At 45.2% G+C, this 16,778-nt stretch overlaps 1 protein-coding gene across 5 annotated transcripts in view; it reads right to left on the reverse strand.

The window, feature by feature from the left end:
- The window catches only part of LRRC8D (leucine rich repeat containing 8 VRAC subunit D), a 131,103-nt gene extending 124,914 nt beyond the window's left edge, over positions 1-6,189 (reverse strand). The window contains exon 1 of one of the 5 annotated variants that reach the window (XM_070367726.1): positions 6,052-6,189. The gene's annotated coding sequence lies outside the window, so the exon portion shown is untranslated. Of the gene's footprint in view, positions 1-5,624; positions 5,856-6,051 lie in introns of those variants that run through there. The other 4 variants (XM_070367727.1, XM_005893679.2, XM_070367721.1 and 1 more) reach the window with 4 other exon arrangements.
- Positions 6,190-16,778: the final 10,589 nt, after the last annotated feature.

Here is a 16,778-nt window from a genome sequence, read left to right on the forward strand (position 1 = left end):
AAGGAAGCTGCCGACTGAAATAGTACATGGGACGAGGGGGAACAATCCAAGTTTCCTCTGTCCCTCTCCTAGCGGTTTCATGGGCGTCAGAATCATCTCCTCCTGGCTGTCTTCTGTCTTCTTTCCAGATACTAGAAACTATATTTTTATCAGAAAAACAGATGGGCAAGGCTCTGTCCTCATGGAGCTTACATTCTGGCAGGACTGTCTACTATTTCTAGGTATATTACATTGGTCATTCCAGCTCTGGTGTCTCACCTAAAATCAGATGCCCATGCTTTGAACAAAGCACAGTAGAAATTCAATTATGACTATGTTTTCTGTTTTGTTGCCAAAATCTTTTTGATGAAGCTTAGCATTTCGCATCCTTTTTAATCTGCAACAAGTTGGGAAAACACTGTAAAAATATTTTTGAAGCCCTTTCCTGGATCTTCCCACCAAAAACCATCTTATGACAACTCTGTAATTCCCCCCTTAATACCTGACCTCATATTTGCCCACAAAGAAACACACCTGCAAATCTTCTGATGACTAACATATCCTGGTGCAGTTTCCCTGGAATAAATCCCCGTTGGTTAGCTATTTCATAATTCAGAAGAGCGCACTGTCATCTGTAAACCTAGAAACTCCACTGTGTATTCCTTCTTTTGGATCAATTATGTAAATAAGTCCTAAGGGACCCCACTGTTTACTCACCTCCAAGCAGAGTAATCTTTATCCTTAGCCTGTATCTGTGGTCTTTCATGCAGGTCGATTCTAATGCCTGCTCCATGACTGTGTGTGTAACCTGCCACTAATCACATCACCTCCTGAGGCCTCAATTTCCTCTTCTACCACATTCAAGCACTGATCATTCCCATCTATTAAAAATTCTCTCCTTCTACACAAAAATGATACACTGCACACTTAATTCCAAGGTGACTTCAACTTTGATACAGCCTTTGAAAGTGTAAAAGGACAATTTCTAAGGATTTTCAAATATGTCCCCACTCAAGAAATCTCTTAAATTCACAAAACACTAGTTCTTATAGAAACAGTTTCATCTCCAGAGAATACAGACAGGTTCCCCATGTGGGCCACGCACAGAAGTGAGAGCGAGCAGACTGCACCACCTGGGCAGTCTGCAGGTGGACTGGGCGCAATGGACGTTCCTAACCAAAGAGGTTACATGTGTTGGCTATGAGATCTGGAATCTTGTTCTAGCACTCTCAACACTACTGGATGGTGACCACCTGAATCAAGTAATTTATTTAAATCAAGTAATTTATTTAAATCAAGTAATTTATTTAAATCTAGTGTGCTGGGCAGATCTAGAACATTTGGATAACCTGGCATTAAGTTACCTAGGATTTCTGTCCTGTCTGCTTCAAAAGACATCCAAGAATGGCGATTTCCTAATGTCTTCTCGTTGAAGATATGTGAAATCTGGTAAGTGTGACACTACACCAATGACATACTAAAGCTCAGTTCTAGCAGAAAGGCCTGTCTCTAAGACCCCACCTCTCTCTCCTTCCCCAAAAGTAAATCTGTCACTAATTAAGTATTTCAGGCATTCTAGCAAAAAAAAAAAAAAAGAAGAAGAAAAAAAAAAAGCTTGAGTGGGAACAAACCTCATACATGGTTTCTGCCAATACCAGTTATTACCCTATTTACTTCTTCACAAATTTCAAAAGCAACTCTGATTTGGCAAGCTTCAGATTTGCACAGAACATTGGCAATTCTCTTCCAGATGTCTAAATAGAATTACAAAGACCCCAGAGGATGGAGTACGGATTTCAGAAGCTTGCAACAGACTCAAATAATATCAAAAGGGCACTTCAGGTGCAAACATTAGCAACAACTGAACTCACTGTAGCTTGGCCACAAATACAAATTTCTCAGATGCCCTAAGCTCGGGGTTCATCAACCCCTGGAATTCCCCTCCATCACCCAGAACTCCCAGCTTTCAGATAGGACAAGCAGCGCCAAAGTACTGCATTTCATGAAGTATTAATATTAAGTGACTACAAAGCTTTTGGCAGAGTCATCCTCCACTCCTCTCTCATATGATTAGAAAGCAGAATTAAGATTTTGAAATCTCAAAAGACTTGAAGACTGGACCAAAATAAATAGGACAGTACTGAAGAAGGACAAAACAAAAAACACCCACTCAGCTTCACACACACACACACACACACACACACACACACACACTTGCACAATGAACACAGGATGCAACAGCTAATATGACAAATACCTGGGAGTTCTGACTGTCCAGACCCTAAACATGAGTCTGTGCTGGGGCGTTTTGTAAGCTTAAGCTGCAAAAAGTAGATGTTTGTGCCTTGATCTCAGGAAACAGCTGTCCTACTGTACTCTTTGCAGACCAGGTCAGGTCTCCACTACCGTATTCAATTTCAGTCACCATGCTGCTGCTAAATCGCTTCAGTCGTGTCCGACTCTGTGCGACCCCATAGACGGCAGCCCACCAGGCTCCGCAGTCCCTGGGATTCTCTGGGCAAGAACACTGGAGTGGGTTGCCATTTCCTTCTCCAATTCAGTCACCATAACTCTCCATAAAAGATGCTGACAAACTCAGGAGGCAGAAACCATGTCCCATGTAGAACTGTGAAAAGAATTAGGACTATTTTGCTTTGAGAAAAGTTAATCGGCTGGAGTGGCAAGAAGGAAACGTTATTCTGTGTTTGCGCCTTTGCAGGACTGTCTGAGGAGGTAGGTCGTTCCAGAGGAATGGAATCAACAGAACAAAGTTTCAGGGAGGCAGTCATCAGCTAATGATCATACACACAGTCCAAAGGTAGGATGGCATGTCTTTGTAAGTAGAGAGGTCCCTGTATCTGGCGGTGTTTAAACAGATGCTGCCTTACAAGTACGAGTTTACTAAAGAAGTTAGACCAAGACTTCTCTAAAATGCCTAGTCTAATTCTGTGACTTCCCCATCTGCCAGGATCTCTCAAAAATGCCTTTTTCTCTGATTAGAATTTGCCCAGATTCTAATCCCTTCAGGCCTGAGTGTTGCAGAAGTCCCCTCGATTGGCTTCCCAACTCACGATCCTTCCTCACTTTTCAAAACCACCTCCTCCGAGGCCTGTTCTCAGATGTAACTTCACAGTGGCTTCTACCTTCCCTATCTAGGCAGAGTGTCTCAACTTTGGCACTACTGACATTTTGGACGGGACTGTTCTTTGTAGTGGGGAACATCCTGCACACTGCAGGATGTTTAGCAAGATTCAGGGTCTCTGCTCACTAGGTGTCAGTAATGCCTGCCTCCTAGCTAGGACAAGCAAAACTACAACCGTGTCCGGATATCCCAAATGTCTGCTGGGAGGCAAAGTAACCCCCCTGTTGAGAACCACACTTCTTGAAGCAAATAATTAACACCACTGACTTGTGGTTCAAGTCTTCCATGAACTACATCCTCTCTACCTCCCTTCATCAGACATGTTCTCTGTCCCAGCCAGGCAAACCTATTTTTGACCCATGACACACCTCAAAGCTTCCCCTAACACATGTGCCCTCCCTCTTCCACAATGCACAAACACTCCCAGCTGGCTCCAAATACTCTTTCCATCCCGTATTCCTCGGCCTCCTAAACAAATGCAATCCCTTGCTTCTGGTGGTGGTCTCACATGGACTGTCTTACTTGCTTTCTATTAGTACAAGAATCCTCTCCTTCTTGACTAAGGCACCCCAACACCCACTCAGGTTCTCTGCTTCCTGCTGGTACTCAATAAATATTGGCTGGACTTTTCAAAATGTCAATATCAGCTTCAATGATACATGAAAAACAGGTGAAATCCCTTACCAACTGCCATTTCAAGAACATATGTGATCAGGAGCACACGGGTTTGACAAAACTTTCATGTTTTCACAGGTAGTGCCAATTTAATACCTACAGTACTGAGACTGAATCAAGTCTGACTTCCAAAATACAGCTATCAAAATAATTGTACTATTGGGACATTAAACACAGCAAACTTTTTAAAAATCAAAAAAAAGTTCTGAACAATGTAAAAACTAGGGGGAAAAGGTCAAGTTTTGACCAAGTTTTTAAAATTCTGTAAACCTTGGCTGAAAGAGAAAGATACGAATATGGCTCAATACTCTAACTGTTGCATCATACACTGCTCCACAGGATCATTAAGAGAATGGGGGACTGGGTCATGTAAGGACATCTTCCTCTCTAATGTGTTAGGTTTTCATCAACAAAGTACACACTCAGACGCCCTCAATAGAAATGAGACAAATCTAAGATAAAATGTTCAAATATATAAATAAACCATGCCAATTCAAGATTTTGGATTGCTTTTTTCCCAGCTCCATGGATTACCTAATCATTTCATGGGCAGCTCCCTTACTAACCGACAGAGACCAAAGACTTTGTCAGCACCTTATTCTACCTGATTTTTATCTCCGGATCCTTCCTATCTCCTTCTTGTATTCTAACAGGGTTTTAGTCAGTGGGTGTAGAAGACAGGAAAAGAGAGGATTCTCACCCTGTGCTAGCTGATGGGAGGTGTCTGGTCAGTATTAACGAGATGTAAAAATAAATGCTTCCTGAAGACGCCATTTATTGGGTATGGTGAGAGTTCTTCCCACAGGTCTGTACCATGAAGAGGCCCCAGAACCCAGGAGGGGAAGGTCTGAATCACGGTCATTCTTGGCACTTGGAAGCGCCCTTTGGTTGTTTATGCGGTAAACAGCCCTCCCTAGAACTGCAGACGGGAATTCCCTGGCTGCCCAGACTCTTCCGACCTCCAGCACAGAACACGTAATAGGTGCTCAATAAACACAGCCGGACTAGAATTTTATTAGCAAAGCTGCTAAAGAAAAGTTGCCAGAAGTCAGCTCTCTCTTTACTCCTGAATCTCTTTCAAAATATGTCCTCAAACCTTTCTTTGCCCAACAAGAAATATTTTTTTTCCTAAGTCAAGGAGAAGGAAAGGAGGAAATCTGCGAAACAGAAGAAGTGATACATGAGTTCAAGGGGCTCAAGTTGGGCCCCATGGTCGGCTAGGACTCCCCAGTACCTATTCGCCCTCCTTCTGCCCACCTCCTGAGTACTCCACATTCTCACCTTTGCACTTTTTCTTTCCTGAAACCCCACCTCCCCACCTTCTGACACAGACACCCCAACTGCGTATCCAAGTGGGGCCGCACATCCCACCTCTCCAGCAGGGACCTACCTCTCCTCCCCTCGACCTGGGGCAGTTCTTCTTTACTGCAGCTGGCTTTTTAAGAAACTAAAAAAACTCATCTCTTTATCCGTGAGGGATACCCCCAAATAAAGGGGGAGAGAAACAGGAAGGCCCCTATGAACCCTCCAGTCAGCGGAGGTGTGATTCTCTGAGCAGCCACCCCCAATCCTCCTCCTTTCCAAGCCCCTGGAAGGGATTCGCGCAGAAGTCCGGCTCCCAAGTGCCCACGCTTCCAAACAAGCTAGAAGCGGATTATACCGGTACCCAACCCGGAGATGGCCCGCGGCGGGCTGGGTGCACCTGCGGGCCCCCGGCTCCCTCCCCCTCGCGCTGGGGGCGGGGCGCGCCCTCACTTCCCAGCCCAGCCCACCCCGCGCGGGAAGGAGGCGGGAGGAGAGGCGTTTCTGGAGAAGTTGAAGGGCTCACCTTCTGGGCAGCGGGCCAACGAGGCCAGACACCGAACACCCACCTCCGGGAAGAATCAGCGGAGCCGTAACCGGGTCTCCCCGCCCTTCCGATGGGGCGGAGGGAGGCGAGAGAAGGGAGCGCGCGTGGCGGGGAGCCGGAGAGAGGCGGTCGCAGGCCGGCACGGTCCTCTCACGGGGCCCACTCCGCGGCCCCGGCGCCCGCCGCTCAAATTGCCGAAAGCGGAACGATCTTCGGGGACGAAGCTAGCGCTCGGCCCGGCCCGCTTGCCGCCCGCGTCCCCCAGCCCGCGAGGTCCCAGCCACAGCCTCCGCTCGGGCCGCGGCGCCGCGGGGCAGGTCGCCGGCGCCGGGGTGGCGCGTGTCGGCTGCGGCGCGGCTCCACCGGCACAGTCCCCGGCCCCTGCCCGGGAGAGGCGCGCACCAACCTTGCGGGGGCAGCCCGGGCAGCTTTGGCCGCCTAGCCCTGGCTTAGGCGGAGGCGAGAGGTGGCGGCATCACCTGCGGCGTGCGGCTACTGCTGCTCCCGGACGCGCCGGGGCGGCGGAGGCGCGCGGCGCCCTGCACCCTGCTCCCGCGGCCCCGCCCGCGGCTGCCACTTCGAAGCGCGGCGGAGGAGCCGGGGCACCACGGGCGGCGGCAGCGGCGGCGACGGGAGCAGCAGCACATGACTCTGTAACGGGGGGAATTAGACAAAGCGTAACATGGACTCCGGGCCCGTGCAGGCGCTGCAGCTTCGGGACCAACCGCAGCCGGCGAGCGCCGCCACTGGCTCGGCCGCAGCCAATGGGGGCGGGCCCGGGCCTCCATGTGATGGCGAGCTCTCTTCCCCCGCGGCTCTCCGGTGCCTGCCGGGGGTCGGGGCGCTTCCGCCGCCGTGCGGGCTGACCGGAGGGGAGGGGTGGTGAGTTCGGAGGCCCGGGGTCGGGCACTGGCGGCGGGAGGCGGCGGCACCGCGCGCAGGTGCACCCGGCGGGGTCGGGGCGGCTGCGGGAGCTCGCCGTCCCCACAGCTGCTCATCAGTGAAATGCCCACCTGGGCCGGGCACGATGCCCGGCGGCCAGTGTCGCCAGGCGGGCGAGAGTCCATCTCAGGAACCTTCACCCTTCCTGGGGCTATCCTGTCAACTGGGAACTTTGATAGTAAGACGGGAGTGGGGCTGGGGTATGCCTTGAAATGGTAGGGGGAAATTTGCCGAAAAGTCATTTCAGCGGCTTCCAACCGTACTTACCTGGGATATAGGGCACACACAACTTTATCTTGGCGCGAATAGCTTCCCTGCCTAATTTGTTCTGTCTCTGCTATTAAAGATGCAAGAGAGAGTCACTTACTGTTTTTATCTGAGTCTGCTCTCCCCGATTCCCCCCACCCCATTCTTTTTTGCCAAAGATGTCTTGTGTCTGAAGCAGGCAGATGAAAGTTTGTCCTCCACTAAACCGTGTTTCCCAACCTGATAGTTCTCCCTCTTGTTTTTGTTGTAAGATCAAAGTGTATTTGAAGTCTTTTTCATGGGTGGGGAGAAGCAGAAATCAAGAAATAACGTCACGAGAGATGTTTGGAAGTGTTGGTTTTTAACATGGCAGATGGTTCCAGCCCAGTATCACAATATCTCCTTTTATCTGAATCTACCTGTTTCCATGAACAATGGGTAATGAGTCTATGTGCTCAGTTGTGTTTGATTCTGCGCAACACAATGGAGTGTAGCCCACCAGGCTCCTCTGTCTATGGGCTTCTACAGGCAAGAATACTGGAGTGGATTGCCATTTCCTTCTCCGGGGGATCTTCCTGACCCAGGGATCACACCTGTGTCTCCCGCATTGCAGGCAGATTCTTTACCGGCTGAGCCCCATGAAAAATGGGAAATCTCATCTCTTCTACCAAGATGTCTCCATGTCAGTGAATGTTCAATCAACATTTCCTAAGCATTTAAACGTTCTTCATAAGCATGCTGCAAAAATGTTATAGGTACTCAGGAAGGTGGGAGTTCAGATACAGTGAGAAAGTAGAGATTCGTTTTTAGGGTTTCAGGAAAGACTTCAGAGACAAGGGAGTAGAACTGACCTTCAGAGAGTGAACACTTATTCCCCTGACCCTGGAAGTAAAGAAGAGCAGCCCTGAGGTTGAGTATGAACAGAGCTCCAGCACACACTCAAGGAACAGGCCTAGACTACTTGCAATATGACACTAGATTTTGAGCCCTTCTCACCTCTTGCTCTCTCTTTCCCTGTCCTGTTCTTGGTGCCAGTAGCCTCTCCTGTCCACACACTGAGCCAAGAAGGAGGTGTGTAGGCAGGAGCTGTGTATCCCGTGATCTAATTACAGTACCAGATTCGCTGATCTGGGAGGTTGGTGCTGTTTTAAAACTGTTAACATCTAGTGGTGTGATATTTTGATGGAAAACACTACTCACTACTATGATTAATTTGGAATGTTTTGCTGTTTGTAAAAACACTGTTCCACATTTTGATCTTCCCTGAGTTTTAAAGTATGATTTTAAACTTGAGAACTCTGATTTCAAGAATGGGATAAATTGAGAAAGGAAAAAAGTAGTACTCAAAAAGCAAATGTAGAGAAACAGGCATGTATTCTCATAAATGTGAGTGTTAATTGAGTAAATCCATTTGGAGGACAATTTAGCAATTTTGGATGAAATTAATATGTGAAGGATTTTTTTGACCAGACAGTTTCACCTCTAGCAATTTCTACTTTGGTCATATGTGTGCAAAAATCATGTATTGCAGAAGCATTTACAAGCATGTAGAAAGCTGTATGTACAGGTATATTTATTGCAGTATTGTTTATGACAGGAAACATAGAAGGGTGCGTAGGTTTAATAACAAAATCCCAGTAGGGGACTGGTTAAGCAAATTTAACCTGTTTTATAAAAATTAGAGACCTATTTGTACTAAAATGAAAGAATGTCCAAAATCTATACATGAAAAAAGCAAGTTGCAGAACAATATGAATAGTATGATACCATTTATAAGCATATTTTATCAAAAATAGACATGTTATTAAACGTATGCTTAGGCCAAATCTGGGCTTCCCTGGTGGCTCAGACAGTAAAGTGTCTGCCTGCAATGCTGGAGACCCGGCTTCAATTCCTGGGTTGGGAAGATGCCCTGGAGAAGGAAATGGCAATCCACTCCAGCACTCTCGCCTGGAAAATCCCATGGATGGAGGAGCCTGATAGGCTACAGTCCGTGGAGTCGCAAAGAGTTGGACATGACTGAGCGATTTCACTTAGGGCAAATCTGGAAGCATATATAACAAGCAGTTAACAGTGGTTATCTCTGGATGTGAGATTATTAGGGTCGTTGCTTTCTGTTACAAGTTTCTGTATGCTTGAATTGTTTTTATGTTGAGTACCTATTACTCTGTTAATAAGAAAATAATAATAAAAAAAGATAAAATTGCTAAGAGCTGTACCAATGACAAATAATGAGGATCACTCTGAGGATCTAGGAAGCAAAAATGTCAGCTTCCCCTACTCCCCAAGAAAAACAAACAAGTAGGAGGCAGCAAAGGATGATAACTGACTTGACTTTGGATTGCAAATGAAGAAATATGATAGAAGAGGCATCTGAGGCTGGTCAAGGCCTGTCAACAGGGATCAAGTGGGAGAAACACAATAAGGCTTCAAGGAAGTTCTAGTAAACAGAGACTTAACACTTACTGTCCTTTGTTGAGTTATGGTCACAGATTGGCAACTGTTTCAATACTTGTTAAATCTGTATCACACAAATCATGACTACAGCCAACACAGTGCTTGTGATGGGCCAGGCTCTGCTCCGAGTACTGTACATAAGTCTACTTTTAGTCCTTGCAGAAACCTTATGAGAGAAATACTATCATTTTTTTTTTGGAGGGGGACTTCCCAGGTGGCATTAGTGGTAAAGAACCTGCCTGTCAATGCAGGTAGACATAAGAGATGTGGGTTCGATCCCTGGGTTCCATCCACTTTAGTATTCTTGCCTGGAGAACCCAGTGAACAGTCCTTCAGTCAGTTCAGTTAGGGTCGCACAGAGTCTGACACAACTGAAGCGACTAAGCACGCATCATTTTTTAGACAGGCCTGGAGGAGTTTATAAGCAGTGCAAGATCACACAGCCTTCAAGTGGCCTTGCTAGATTTTGAAGCCCAGCAGCCTGGCTCTAGAGATACAAACACAATACTGAAGACCACGTAAGATAAAGGTATTTATGTGTGCGCCTTATTCTACCAAGTATTGTAATTCTAAGTTGATTTGTATTTAGTAGCATTTGAAATGCCCTAAGGCATTCAACAATACTGATTGAATGAGTGAATGAATAATTGAGTTTCCTCCTAAAGAAGAATTAGAACTGCTTGGAGGAGTGAGTTTTGCATTGTTCCCGTGTGTGTCACCTAGTGGTGTGCCCAGCACGTGGTAAGTGATGTGAATTTCAGTGATCTGTAAACATGTTTTTGAAACATTGTGCGGAAATCAACCTTTATAAATTGATCCCAAATACACCAGAGCAGCTTCTGAATCATATCATGATGAATTCCTTAGAGTGAAGAATAGCCCCGAAGGGATGGAGCTAAATCTGCTTGTACCTGTATGCTGCTGCTGCTGCTGCTGCTAACCATACACAAATAAATGGGGAATATATTTGCTTGAAAAGTGGCAGTAATGCTGGAGAGCTGTGGAATTTCAAATTATGTGAGTCTCTCTCTCTCTTGCCTCTCTTAGTTTCTGAAGGAGATAATAACACCTACATCCAGATAGTGTGAGACCAAGGATTCATTCACATATGGAAAGGGCGTAGCCAAGTGCTTAGACCATAGGTATTGTTCAGCAGATGTTACCTACTATAAGTGTGTCCACATATTGTAAGTGTGATCAGATTTCTGAGTCTATGGTGATTCTGTAAATACTACAGTGTATATGACCTGTGACACCTGGGAGCTCACATACATATAAGGCTTAGAAATTACATAGAGGACATTACTGATGGTCCAGTGGTTAAGAATGTGCTTTGCATCGTGGGGGATTTGGGTTCCAACCCTGGTCAGGTAACAAATCCCACATGCCTGGGAGCAACTAGGCCCACAGGGCAACGACGAGAAAATATCTAGGCCGCTGCCAAAGATCCTGCATGATGCATCTAAGACCTGAAGTAACCAAATAAATAATAATAAAATAAAATTTAAAAAATACATAGTCTGTGCTCAACCTAAGCACGTTATAAGCAGTAGACTTCTCATCTTTCTTCTCCTTTGCTACCTCCTGCTAGCCTCTTCTATGTTTTACATGGGTTAAAACCATTTCACTTCTTGGACTTATTTAAACTCTCAGCCTATTTGAAGCTAGGAGGCAAACTGCCTCCCTTCTTCACAGCTAAGGAAACGGAAATGCTGGAGACCAGACTAGAAACCAGTAGGTAAAGGGTGTAGAATAGTATAGAGAAAATGGAACCAGTTAACGTGTGTGGGGTAACTCTCCATGGGGCCTGACGTAACATAGGTCCAAAGGGGAAGGGGAATTGCCAGACTGCTATAGTTAGAAATAACATGGTGAAATTGAAACTAGAAAAACTCAGGGTGCATGTCTTAATCAACTGCAATGAGAAGAAAGAAATGGACCTCTGCCTTTTAAAATGGACTCATAGGCAGATTGAATCAGGAGTGCCTGTCTGGTAAGCCAGTTTCTTAATTAGCAGCCCAGGACTGAGTGCTCCTTTCACTGGGGAAAATATTTTTTAAAGCAGAAAGAAACACCACCATCAACCACTTGAGAATCTGTGCCCATATCCTCTGCCTTTCTGCCTGCTAGTACTACAGATGAACTTACCCATGTTCTTTCAGAAAGCCAGTCCCTTCATTTTGCACTAGGTCTCATTCAATCTCAAATGATAAGAGTAGCAACTGACCCCGGTCTGCTATAGCATTGACTTTCCCTCGCTACTGAATGACTGCCATCACCATTTCTCCCATCATTAGGAATAAAATTTCTCTTGACCCTTTCCCCACTCCAATTCTTGTTTCTCCTTTGCATCTAAACATCTCAAAAGAATTATTGATACTTATTATCTCTAATTCAATTCTTTCCATTTTCTCTTCAACTCAATCTAATCAGGAGTTTACTCCCATTATTGCATCACTGAAATTGATTTTACAAAGGACACTGACAACTGTCATTTTGCTAAATACAGTGATCAATCCTTGGTCCTTAATTGACCTCTCAGCATCATTGGACACCATTGACTACTCCGACCTCTTTGGTAAGCTGCCTCCTCCTTCCTCCCAAAACTGCACTCCCTCCAGGGAGTTCATCCAGTTTTAGAGCTTTGGATTCCCTCTCTATGCCAAGAACTTCACATTTACACATCCAGCATAGTTTTCTCTCCTTCACACCACGTTGTGTTTCTAACTGCTTACTTGACTTTCCCATTAGACCTCTAATAGAACTTAAATTTTAGTTCAAAACCAAACTCTGATTTCCCCCTAAAACCTGTGAAACCCACACAGATTTCCCACTCTGAGTAAATGGCAAGTCCGCCTTTCCACTTCCTTGGGCTAAAAGCCTCCAAGTCATCTTTGACTCATCTCTCACAAACAATATCAAAACTGTAGGAAGTCCTGTTGACTTTACCTTCTAAACACACACCCTTCAATGCTGCACTTTGGTTTCACCCGCCATCATCTCTCTCCTGGCCTGACTCAAGAGCCACTGCACTAGTCTCAGTGCTTCCATTTCACTCTTCTGTCCCATCCCTCCCTTACAGGCTGTTCTCCATGGCAGCCAAAGTGATCCTTTTAACATGTAAGTCTAGTCACCTCATCCCTTTGCCCAGGCCCCGTGATAGCTCTCCATGTTACTCACAGTAAAGCCCAAATCCTTAGAGTGGTTTGCAAGGTTCTTACTTGATCTGCATCCCCTAAACACAACCACATCTAAAAATTAAAATTCCCTTCCTACTTCATTCCTCTTACCTTGCTTTATTATTTTCCTCCGAGTACTCATCATGTATATATATTATATATACGTTTATATATCTTCTAGACTATAAGCCCTTTTATGATCAACTTCATTTGCTAGTTTATTTTCAGTTGGCTATGTTTCATGGCATGTGGGATCTTAGTTTTTCCACCAGGGGTTGAACCTGTGCTCTTGCAATGGAAGCATGGAGACCTAACCACTGAACCACCAGGGAATTTTCAGAATATAAGTCCTGTAAAGACAGAAAATTTTATTTATCGTGCTCAACTGACATATCCCGGATATTTAGAATAGTGTCTGACACATAGTAGGTAATGTTTTAATAAATGAATGAATTTATTACAGGTTTTTAATCAATATAATTATGGGAAAAATTTTCCTAGGAAGAGAGTCTTTTCATATCATGCTGTTCTCTAAGTGTTTGTTAATTTGTTAATATGAATGAAAGGCATTAATATTCAGAGTCTCCAAATCCAAATCTTTTATTAAAACTGAACCTTGTAGTATGTGTGGCAAAATATTAGTAGAAAATATTACCTTTTGTTCTCTAGCAAACAGGAAGAAGAAAACAAGCTGATCTGATTCAACAACAACAAAAAATTGCAAAATAATAATTCCAAAGTCCTAAATTATAGTCTTATTAAGGAAAACATTTAAGCCAAGTAACACAGTAGTGAAAAGAATGTTAGAGAAGATTAAACATTCACTTCCTCTTAACGTATTACTTACTTCAAATCTATCCTGTTGTGTAGGAAAGTGGCTGTGTAGTCTAATCTGGCTACAAGAAAAAGTTTAAGTGAAAGAAAAGTACATTAATGTGACATAAAATAGCAAGTGGGGACCTTCGTGACAGTTTTGGCAGTTGAAAGTTGAAATAACACAAAAATCCTGAGAAAGAGCCCTGTAAAAAGGAATCAGGCAAGACTTGAAAACAAAACAGAACCAGTTCCCAGAGCAAACTGATTTATATGGTCATTTGAAAAGAAGAAGGAAGAATGATTGCCATTTCCAAGTGGTGAGTTGAATGTTTAAAAACCCACACGGAACTACCCCACCAGACCCCTGCCCCCATGTGGGATGTCTGCTTAGAGCTGTGTCTGCAGGAGGAGACAATGAACATAGCAAGAGACCTGACCTGTCAAGATGAGGCTGAGCAGGGCTTGGGCTAGAGAGAGGAATGTGAGCCCAGGAATAGAGAAGCCAGCCTGGGGGTTTTCTTACTCACGGGTGAAATGCTAACATTCTGGGTTTGAAAGATTATTATGTCTGATTACATCTGAAACTTCATCTTACAGCTCTTCAAAACAGTATGGCCCAGGAATAACTTAAAGTGGAGGATGGAGGTAGTCACAAAACTAAAAGTCCCCTCTATCCTATGGTGAGGGGCTCCCTGGCAGTGCGGCAGAGGAGGCAACCATCCTGGCTCCTGTCCTGATCACTCTCCCAGCCCAGGCAGGATGCATGAGCCAAAGGCAAGCTAAGACCTTGAGCCTAAATCTAAATCTGTGTCTGAATCCCTGAGACTAGATGACTAGGGACCTCCCATTCCCTCATCTCCCCTGGAAGTCTATCTCCAGGGTGCTAATAGTTCCTCTTGCCACTTCCCTCCCTGATTTTCGCCTCATCTCCTAAAATCTCTGGGCTTCCCTGGGGGTTTAGCAGTAAAGAATCCATCTGCAATGCAGGAGACTCAGGTACCATCTGTGGGTTGAGAAGATCCCCTGGAGGAGGAAATTACAACCCACTCCAGTATTCTTGCCTGGGAAAGCCCATGGACAGAGGAGCCTGGTGGAATACAGTCCATGGGGTCGTGAGGAGTTGGACATGACTTAGTAACTGAACCACCACCACCACCTAAAATCTCTCTTTCTCATGCAGTGAGAGCTCTGTGGGTAACCATGTTTGTCCCGCTTCTCTTTTTGTGATGCCTGAGTGATAACATATAGACCCATAGCCTGCAGATGTTTTAACTGCAGAATGTTTTCTAAATTTTTTTTCAATTGTCAATATTTAATAATCAGGAAATGTCACATAAATATTCAGATTTCCAACACTTTTGACAACTAGAACAACCAAACCTTGCTTAATTCCTGCACAGCAAGCTTGTGCTGGGCTGAGCTGCTGCTGTCCCCTTCCAGCTGCTTCTCACTCTGCAGTTCACAAGCAGCCAGGCCACTCCTGATGGTCTTGGGTGATGGTGTGGGGATGGGGAGTGGGGGAAGGATGCTGTTGCCCTTTATTATTTTGTGTGTGTTGTTTTATCTATAACAGAGGGAAAGTTCTGTGTGTGTGTGCCTGCTAAGTTGCTTCAGTCATGTCCAACTCTTTGTGACCCTATGGACTGTAGCCCACCAGGCTCCCCTGTCCATCGGATTCTCCAGGCAAGAATACTGGAGTGGAAGGACTGTCATACCCTCCTCTAGGGGATCTTCCTGACCCAGGGATTGAGCCAGACTCTCTTGCATTGGCAGGCAGGTTCTTTACCACTAGTGCCACCTGGAAAGGCCAAAGTTCTCTGTACCACATCTTAATGTTTTCTCCAAAAGTGCTTCATGTACCTTATACCAGACCTACATTTAAAGTACCTATCTGGTTACTCTAGTCTCTTGAGGCTGTGATCCATAGTTTATATTATCTGGCTATACGCCCAGGTATGCAACTAGGAAACCTCTAAAGAGAATTCAAGAATGAGGTGATGGCACACCTTATGCCCCAAACAATCCAAGGCATTATGTAATCATTGGGTGGCTAGGCTGAGGACAGGCTTTCAAGGTCTCTGATAGTCATACCTTATCAGATCAGATCAGATCAGATCAGTCGCTCAGTCGTGTCCTACTCTTTGCAACCCCATGAATCGCAGCACGCCAGGCCTCCCTGTCCATCACCAACTCCTGGAGTTAACTGAGACTCAGGTCCATCAAGTCAGTGATGCCATCAAGCCATCTCATCCTCTATTGTCCCCTTCTCCTCCTGCCCCCAATCCCTCCCAGCATCAGAGTCTTTTCCAATGAGTCAACTCTTCGCATGAGGTGGCCAAAGTACTGGAGCTTCAGCTTTAGCATCAGTCCTTCCAAAGAAATCCCAGGGCTGATCTCCTTCAGAATCGACTGGTTGGATCTCCTTGCAGTCCAAGGGACTCTCAAGAGTCTTCTCCAACACCACAGTTCAAAAGCATCAATTCTTCGGCACTCAGCTTTCTTCACAGTCCAACTCTCACATCCATACATGACCACTGGAAAAACCATAGCCTTGACTAGATGGACCTTTGTTGGCAAAGTAATGTCTCTGCTTTTGAATATGCTATCTAGGTTGGTCATAACTTTCCTTCCAAGGAGTAAGCATCTTTTAATTTCATGGCTGCAGTCACCATCTGCAGTAATTTTGGAGCCCCAAAAAATAAGTCTGACACTGTTTCCACTGTTTCCCCATCTATTTCCCATGAAGTGGTGGGACCGGATGCCATGATCTTCGTTTTCTGAATGTTGAGCTTTAAGCCAACTTTTTCACTCTCCACTTTCACTTTCATCAAGAGGCTTTTGAGTTCCTCTTCACTTTCTGCCATAAGGGTGGTGTCATCTGAATATCTGAGGTGATTGATATTTCTCCAGGCAATCTTGATTCCAGCTTGTGCTTCTTCCAATCCAGCGTTTCTCATGATGTACTCTGCATATAAGTTAAATAAACAGGGTGACAATATACAGTCTTGACGAACTCCTTTTCCTATTTGGAACCAGTCTGTTGTTCCATGTCCAGTTCTAACTGTTAGAAATTTTTCTTAAGAATGTGGTCCTGAAGCAATTCTGTGAGGTATGAGTCACTATCCCCCTTTTAATAAATGTAAAAACCAAGACATAGAAAAGTAAAGGGGTTTTCCCTAATCACACAGCTCCTAAGCACTAGGAGCCCAGCCCGGATTTGTAAGGCAGGCCCAGTGCTCTTTACAGCTGCTGCATCGTGGCTGCTGCACATCACCATTGAAGATCAATGTGCTTTGATTGTGAGAAACCTTTAGGATGCTCTTTACCATCAACTCAATAACACGTTTCAATGCCTCACTGCCCAGCTAGTGAGGAGAAATCGTGGAATCATCTTTGACTTACACCCCTCCAGCCCCCATATCTATCCAGGTAAATGGCCTATTTTGCTTTTAAAATAACTATTCTACCAAAATGTTTCTTTCTATTCTTTCTA

This window comes from Bos mutus, chromosome 3 (assembly GCF_027580195.1).
Source record: "Bos mutus isolate GX-2022 chromosome 3, NWIPB_WYAK_1.1, whole genome shotgun sequence".
Classification (NCBI taxonomy): Eukaryota; Metazoa; Chordata; class Mammalia; order Artiodactyla; family Bovidae; genus Bos; species Bos mutus.